Here is a 9424-nt window from a genome sequence, read left to right on the forward strand (position 1 = left end):
TATTTTGAAATGCACTGAGACCTAACTTTTTATGTGTTGATAAAATGGAGATTGTTCCAAAAGAAACAATGTTCTTAAGGACAATATGAACAACTTTCATGTTCATCAAAAATTGATTTTAAGCTTAGAATGCCATCTCCCATTCCAATACATTATAGGTCATTTTGACTGAAACCCTAATTTTGGGTCAACTTCCCAAGGACATAAATCATTCATTTTTTATTATTTTGAGGTGGGATCAAATGCATTGGAAATCTTAAGATGTCTACTTCAAATTTTATGTTGAACAAAATTTCAAAATCTCAAAGGAAATACATGTGATAATGCAAGATATTATAGGTCATTTTGGGCCAAATGCATTAAAAGGCAAAAAAGTCCAACTTCAAGTGCCCATAACTCTTTCATCAAAAATCCAAATGATGCAAAATTTAAGTCCATTTTGATATTCTTGAAAATCTATACAACTTTTATGTTGGAGGTTTTTTCATTTGATGCTTGCATCATCAAAACAAAAGGGCTTGAACATTGGCCAAATTTAGAAACATTGCCTTTGCATGTTTTGCACCTTGCACTTTAAACTCCAATTCCACCAATTTCGACACTTCAAATGGATTTTTTCCCAACATAACAATTGTTCCTTACACCAAAACCTTTCCAACCATTACTCACATGCCTATGTTTGGATGTTCCAAATGGGACTTTCGAAGAAGGGAACATTTAGGTCCAAACATGGAATTCACATGAAATCATGATACACAAGCAAATGCCATTCAAATTACACGTCCAATTCAACTTGGTTTGTGTTCAGCATTCATTTGCATCATCTTTTGGGCCTCACATGCGCCTGTACAGGCCCATGCATGGAGGACCCAATTTTTATGCACACGAGTATTGCCTTGCATTGCTTCAAGCTCAGCTATAAATACATGCTCCTCTTCATTCAATTCTCAACCTAATGGCGCCTAAGATGTTGCACAACTGAATCCATAACCATTACCAAAGAAGCTATTTCATTTTTCTTCAAAATTTTCAGATCCAAAATTCAACTACATTTGGTTGAATCCTTGGATCTAGAGCTTCTAAACCTTCATCCTTCAACTCATTGATCTTCTGTTTTGGCAAAGCAAGCAAGGAATCGAGCTCAAATCTCCAGAATTCAAGTTTGTTCTCCAACTGGTATTTTCTTCGAAACTCATCATATATTGATCCATTTGCCTGGCCAAAGTGTTTTCTGAAGTCCTCACTTGAGAGGCAAGCTAGTGGTAGCTTCAATTTTGTTTTTCTTTGATCTGCATTTTTCATACCTGAATCTTCCACCTCAGATTTCTTAACCTATAGGAATCTTGAGTGTGATTCAAGGTTACAGGGGTGATGTACATCACCCAGCTTCATTTTGGTATAAGGATCGTGCAAAATGGTGAAGGTGTGAAAACCTGCAAATCTGGCCGGAATCTGGAAGCTCACCGAAGAAGAAGGTGGCTTCGGTGGCCGTCCATTGCTAGTTTGAATCTGGATTGTTGGATCTCGTTTCCAGATTCAATCCCAACCTTTAGATGTTATGACTTTTGTTTAATCAGCGTGTGGTTGCATTGACCTAGACTCACCATGAGCGCGCGCTTCAGGACCATCAGATTGGCTACGTCAATTAATGAACGTGATCTAACGCTTCCTGATTTTCCATCTTTTTTAATTTCTGATTTTATTTTCTTTATTTCCTTTTATTTCAAAAATTCATATCTCTCTCATTTTTAATCCAAAAATTATGGGACCAATTGCATTAGTCTCCAAATAATTTCTAGTTTCTTAAAATGATTTTTAATATTTTTTATTTTGTTATTTGATATTTTTATGAATTTTCTCTTTTCTGGTTGTTTTTAATTCATTTTAAATAGTTTTTGATATTCAAAAAATACAAAAATATTATCCTAACCTATTTGAATGATGATGAATCTATGAAAAATATTCTCATCAATTTTTTAATTGATTTGAGATTTATTTGAGATTTTAGTTCAATTAGGTTATTTTTATTCATTTTTAATTGATTAAAAATAGTTTTTGACTTTTAAAAATGCTGAATTTTTTTGTCAAACTTTGTTTGACCTTGTTGAACTTGGGATAAATTACTTGGACCTTTCAAGGTTGATTTGAAGTAATTTTGAAGTTTGAGCTTTCTTTTATTTTTAATTCAAGTTTATTTTAATATTAAAAATGCCAAAAAATATTATGCTCATTGTTTGATCTCCAATCTCCATCTCATTTCTGATTTGTTATTGTTTGACTTTACTTTCAATGTCAATTGGTCAATACATATGGATTGGTACATCTTATTCCATCTTATGCATTTTGATCTTTCCATTTCCTTATCCATTCTTCATCTCCTTCTTCCTTCTTCTTCTTCTTTCTTTTTTATCAATGAGTTGAAGGTTGATAAGTTAGCATTGATTAGGAAGGCTTAATCTTCCTTGATTCAAACCTAATTCATCTTGATCATTTGATCAAGTGAATGGCTTTGCATTAAGGATAGGTTGTTTTCTAAATCATGCAAAAGGCTTAAACCAATACAAGATCAATTCTCTTTTCCTTTTTAGGCATGGCAAGTTGTTGGAACTTGGTTCACTAATCAAGATTTCTAACTTGTGTTGTTGCCTACATTATTATTGACCGGCCTCAGATAGTTGTGACTTCTACATAAGTCCAATTACGATTGCTTAACATAGCGCTAAATTTGCCTTATGGCACACTAACTACTAACACTAACCATTAACAACTAACATTTACTTTTTGCTCTTTACTTTTATGCAATTTACTATTCTTGCACATATTATCCATTTGCTTTTCTCTTTGCTCACTTGAGCACATGTTTATGTTAATGCCATTTGCCTTTTGCTCACTTAAGCACATAATTGTGTATATATTTTTATGCTGGTGTTTTGTTTTGATTGTTGAGAACCAAATGCAAAGAAGTGGACTTAGATTCTAGGACATACCCTATGCAAAGAATGGAGAAATGGACTTAGATTCTAGGACATTCCCTATGCAAAATTGGAGTAAAAGGACCTTAATGATGAATATGGACCAAATCTCTAAACTCACTCTTGTCCATCCTTGGTTTACTTCATGAAACTTTTGATGTGTGTGCTTTTGTGCTAGGGAATTCTATGAGAGCTCAAATTGGAGGGCCATTGCCATGTTCATCCAAAGTGAAAGACACAAGATACATTGGGGATCTCTTAAGAGACTTGTTTGATTGCTTGAGCTTACTATTATTGTGATTGCTTATTCCAAAGGATGGGAGCTACTTGGATCATCTATATGATCTCAAGAGAGGAACTCCATTGTGGTTTTGTTTCTTTATCCCTCCTCTTTTTGCTTTGTTTAGGACTTTAGCCCTTCTTCTTCTTCTCTCCACTCTAACCCAAGCCAAAACTTTTTGTGCAAACATTTAACCATTGTTTTCAAACATCAGAAACCTAAGCCTTAAGCTTTTGATTTTCAAACCTTCTTTTCATAACACTTATTTTGAATTGAATCTTTAAGTCAACTTTGACCATTTTTGTATATACTTCTAATTGGTAAATATAACCCATTCAAATGTCTTTTTGTGGTTCCAATGGCCACTTTCTTAATCAAATTTTCCATAACCTTTAGCTATTAGGTTTGAGTTATCCTTGTGGTAGATGTAATACTCACCTATATCCTTAGTGATGGACAATGAGTTTTCCATGCTTATTATAGGGTTAACCCCTCACTAGCATGTTGAAGTTATCCTCACATGGTGGATTTGTGGTTTTAGGTTGAGTTTTCTCCCTTGGATTACAAAAGACCTCAAGGCTTTTGGACCAATCAATTCACCAACTCGTTTTGAGATTTTTACCCCGAACTACGAGGTTTTGATCCTAATCTTTTTATAAGATGGTACGTAGGCAATGGGTTTATCCATCCAAACACAAAATGTAAATAACTTGTATATTCTCTTCTCATCACTTCAATCATGTTTGCACAAACAAATTTTACAAAAAAGTACCAACCTTACAACAAGTATGAAAAGGGCTCCCTAGGAGTACCTAGGATGTTTTGGATGCCTAACACCTTCCCATTACATAACCAACCCCCTTACCCAGATCTCTGTTTCTCTTTTACTAGTTTTTGTTAAAACTTTTAGATTTTTGTTCGCTTTCTAACCATTCCTTTGGATAAATAGAAGTGCGGTGGCGACTCGACTTGTATGATTTACCTTGGATTTAGTCAATATCTCTAATGGTAACGAATACCCCGCTACAAAGGCCTTGTATGGACTTTAGGTTTTTTGCTTGACCAAGAAGCAACCTATCTTGGACACAAAACAACTCACTTGATCTTAGATCAAGTTGAGTTTGGTTTGGATCAAAGAAGGTTAAACCTCTCATTTGTCAAGACCAACCATAAGACATTAACTCATTGGCCAAAAATAAAAAGAAATGGGATGAAGATTAAATGGATGAAAAGAGAAATGAAGTATCAAACTCAATTGATCAAATGTGAACCAAGTCATCATCAACCAATGCTAAACAGAAGAGAAATGAAGATTACAAGTCAACAAGTCAAACATATTTTTTTGGTATTTTTTGAATTAAAATAAAATGCAAAATAAAATAAACAAAATATGGTCAAACCTCAAATTTAATTCAAATCAACTTCAACAAGTCCAATTAAATTCTCATAGGTCTAACATGGTCAAACAAGCTTTGACAATTTTTCTCAACAATTTTTGAAATCAGAAACTTTTTTTAAAACAATTAAAAACAATAAAAAATAACATAATATGAATTAAAATCTCAAATAAATCTCAAATCAAATAAGAAATTGATGAGACTATTTTTCATTGACTTATCATCATCCATAGGTGTTAAGAAAAATATTTTTGGATTTTTCAAATATCAAAAAGTATTTTAAAATGAATTAAAACTACTAAAAAACAAATAATTCACAAAAAATATTAAATGAAGTCACAAAAATAATTAAAAATCAAAATATGAAACTAAATTTTTCAAGAAAATTTTTGGCATTGGTCTCATATTTTTGTGACTTCAAATAAAATATTTATGAATTTTTGAAAATAAAAGGAATTAACTGAAATTAAAAGAAAATAAGAAAAATAGGAAAATCCAGCGCCATCAGATCATTTCATTAATTGACGTGGCAATGATCACATGGCTCTAAGGCGCGGATACACAATGCTCTCAAGTCAAGCGCGTTACACCTTGCATTTAAATGAGTCAACATAAAGAAAGGCCAGGATTAAAACGTTTCAGCATGATCCGATGGCTGGGAGGCTACCACGTGGGGATGATGGTGGAAACCACCATCTTCTCCGACGATCCAACAAGATCCGGCCACCACGCGCAGGAAATTAAATGGCAATGAAACTGAAAAAGGAGGACATCAAAATGAAGCTAAGGTGATGTACATCACCCCTGTAACCATGGATCATCCTCACAGTTCCTATTTAGAGAGAAACATGAGCTTGAAGATCATGGTGCAGGAACTGAAATGGCACGATTTGCAAAATTAAGACCACCACTAGCCTACCTCATGCATGAGAACTTCAGAAAACAGCATAAACCAAAGGAATTCACATTATATTGCAAGATCTAGATCAAGATTGATGTTCTACCTCTGAAATGAAGCTTTAAACAACACAAATTCTCCAATCTCTAGATCCACTTTTGCCCTGGAAGTGTGATGATGATGCTAGGTTAAGGAATTGAGCTTTGAAGATCAACTAATGATGTTGAAATTCAAGCTTGAAAGAGAAATAGAAAACTGAAAATTCCTTTAGTGAGGGTTTGGATTTCAATTCAGCAGCAATTCAGATCTCCACTTGGTTGACATTTGAATGAGAATGCACACTTATTTATAGCTGAAATGTGATGAGAAGCATGGTTCCCTCGTGTGCATGAAATTTGAATCTTCCTTGCATGGGCCTGTACAGGCGCATGTAAGGCCTAATGATGGGTGCAAATACTTGTTGATACCTCATGGAAGTGAATTGGACGTGCAATTGGAGTGGCATTAGCTTTCACATGAAGTTTTAATGTGAAATGCAAAAATAAACCTAAATAGAAAGCTCTTCAAAACTCCCACATGGAAAGTCCAACAAATTAATGTGAGTAATGGTTGGAAAGCTCTTGAAATAAGGAACAAAAGTCATGTTGGGCAAAAATTCATTTGGAGTTTGGAACTTAATGAAAACTGAATGTGAAAGTTTGGGTACAAAACATGTTTAAGTCACCTTTGAAAATTTTCTCTGAAAACAATCATCTTCAAGCCCTTCTGTTTCAATGATTCAAGCCTCAAACGAAACAACATCCAACATAAAAGTTTTAGATATTTTCAAAATGATCAATTTAGACTTAAATTTTTCATCATTTGGATTTTTCATGAGAAAGTTATGGGCACTTGAAGTTGGGCATTTTTCAAATTCAATGACTTAGGTCCAAAGTGACCTATAATGTTTTGTATTATCACATGTATTTATTTTAGGACTATGAAATTTTGTCCAACATAACATTTGAAGTAGATATCTTAATATTTCCAATTCATTTAGTATCACCTCAAAATCATAAAAATTAAGGAAGTTAGGTCCTTGGGAAGTTGACCTAAAATTAGGGTTTCAGTCAAAATGACCTATAATGTTTTGAAATGAATGATAACCTTACCAGTTTCAAATGGATTTTGGATGAATATGCAAGTTTTTTATATGGTTCTTAAGAACATTTTTGATCTTGGGGTCATCTTCATTTGACAAATACATCAAAAGGTGTATCTTAGTGGTCTTCAGTTTAGTCAGATGACTTTACTAGTCAACTTTTCAAGGCCAAACTTCCAATCTTGATGAATGAATGATTGAGGAGCCTAACATAGGCTCACATATGCATAAAATAGTGAATGAAAGAACTTCCCTTGATTTAATTTGATCATAGGTTGGGGTTGCTTCATGAGCAAGGCACAGTCAAATCACAGTTGAATTAGGGTTTCCTTGGGAAACAATCCTCAAGCCCTTTGGGTTATCTTGATCAAATTGGAAAATTGAGATACTTGGGAGACATATATGATGATTAGGATCTTTGTGGACCATTGTCATGCTTTTTCTCATCTTCATCTAGCCACTTCATTGAGCTTAGGAGCATGGGAGCACATGATCACTTGAGCTTCAAAACAAAAAGAGTTAGTGACATATTTTTGTGCTTTTGGTTAGTAATCAAAATAATAAAAGCAATAATATACAATACAAGCATGCTTGGTGGTCTCAAAACACTCACACAAGTCCCAACCCTAGGGTTAAGGAGCCAAACATGCTATGATCCTTGAGGCAATGCAATGAGCAATGATATGATGCCATGAGGGATCTTAGCGTCAAAATTAGGGTCTTACACATTGGTCAGATCTTTTCAACTCTTAAATTTTAAATTTATGCTTAGGATTAGTCTCTTCATCTCCTCCCCATCTCTTTAATTACAAAATCTCTCCCTCCTTTTAAAAACTTCCTTGTTTGTACTTGTCTTTTTTTTTAACTTAAACCCTTTGCAAACTAGAAACTTTGGCCTTATGCCATTGCATTTTCAAACTTATTTTCTTAAATCAAACTTGTAAATAAACTTAACTATAATTGACTTAAAATTTTCAAAAGCCAAAAAGAACTAACTCATTCAAACCATTTTCTAGGCCCTTGTGCCTTTCAAACTTAGTTTTTGATTAAAAGCAATGCATCCACTTTGAAACTTGTATCACGAACTACGAGGTTTTAATCCCTCATTTTTATGTTGGTACGTAGACACAAGTCCGAAGGTCTTGTCAAACACAAAAATATAATTAATGAATTCTTTTCTCATCCCCCCATTCTATTTGTTTGTAAACATCACCTCGTACAAAATACATATGCACACAAGAAAGGGCTTCCTAGGAGTACCTAGGACACTTTGGGTGCTAACACCTTCCCTTTGTGTAACCAACCCTCTTACCTGTAATCTCTGGCATTTTATTAGTTTTGATTTGAAAACTTCTTATTTTTTGGGTTTTGTTCGTACTTTTCCCTTTTCCCGTGGAAACAATAAAAGTGTGGTGGCGACTCTTGTTATTTGATGTCTTGCTTATCCATAGCTTGATGATCATGAATTTACCGCTACAATTGTGGTTGTCTAGGAAATGTGCCTGCAAGAGCAGCGGTGGGTGCTTGTTGTTGATCCACTTGTGAGATTTGTGTTTCCAATATTTTGTTATGGGTGGCTAATGCGTCTACCTTATTTACTAACTACTTGATTTGCTCACTAGTGTGTATGTTTTGATTTAAGAAATATTTATTTGTTTGGGCGTGGGTAGCTATAAAGTTTTCCATCATTATTTCTAAGTTTGATTTTCTAGGAGCATTTTGAGTGTTTGTGGCAGCTTCTTGGTATCCTGGTGGTACAGCAGGTGCTTGGTTAGGTGCATACAATGCATTATTATTTTTGTACGAAAAGTTAGGATGGCTCTTCCAACCTGGGTTATAGGTATTTGAGTAAGGGTTTCCTTAGGCATTGATCACCGGGTCAGTGGAGGTTCCTGTCAAGAGTTGACATTCTGGGGCAGTATGCCCTTGAACTCGGCATATCTCGTAGTTTGGTGCTACGGCAGCCACGGTGGTTGCTGCTGTTATGGTCAAGCTATCTATCTTCTGAGTCAGAGCATCTACCTTGGCGTTGACATGGTCAAGAATGCTTATTTGTACATGTCGCCATTCGGTTGAGGTTTCCCTACAGAGGTTATTTCGCTTCCCTATTGGTAATGATTATGGACCATACTTTTGATGAGTTGGTAGGCCTCGTTGTATGGTTTATCCATCAGTGCGCCACCTACGGCGGCGTCTATTGTCAATCTTCTATTGTACAAGAGACCATTATAAAAGGTGTGAATGATCAGCCATTCTTCTAGACTATGATGTGGGCATAGCCTCATCATCTCTTTGTATCTCTCCCAAGCTTCAAAAAGTGATTCATTATCCTTTTGTTTAAACCCGTTTATTTGGGCTCTTAGCATAGCCGTCTTACTAGGTGGGAAATATCGAGCTAAGAAGACTTTCTTCAACTTGTTTCATGTAGTGACAGAGTTGGAAGGTAGAGACTGGAGCCAAGCTCTAGCTCTATCTCTTAATGAAAATGGGAAAAGACGGAGTCTTATAGCTTCTGGGCTGACACCATTCGCTTTCACCGTGTTTGCGTATTGCAAAAATACTAACAAGTGTAGGTTCGGGTCCTCCGTGGGACTACCTGAAAATTGGTTTTGTTGTACAACTGACAACAGTGAGGGTTTTAGCTCAAAATTATTGGCTTCGATCGCAGGGGCAGCGATGCTGTTATGAGGTTCATCCTGTGAAGGGATTGCATAATACTTAAGAGGACGGTTTTGC

At 35.1% G+C, this 9424-nt stretch overlaps 1 non-coding gene across 1 annotated transcript; it reads left to right on the forward strand.

The window, feature by feature from the left end:
• Positions 1–8947: 8947 nt before the first annotated feature.
• Positions 8948–9054, forward strand: LOC127132915 (small nucleolar RNA R71). Its single transcript, XR_007806919.1, has one exon. It is a non-coding gene; the product is annotated as a small nucleolar RNA R71 (small nucleolar RNA).
• Positions 9055–9424: the final 370 nt, after the last annotated feature.

This window comes from Lathyrus oleraceus, chromosome 3, assembly GCF_024323335.1.
Source record: "Lathyrus oleraceus cultivar Zhongwan6 chromosome 3, CAAS_Psat_ZW6_1.0, whole genome shotgun sequence".
NCBI classification, from domain to species: domain Eukaryota; kingdom Viridiplantae; phylum Streptophyta; class Magnoliopsida; order Fabales; family Fabaceae; genus Lathyrus; species Lathyrus oleraceus.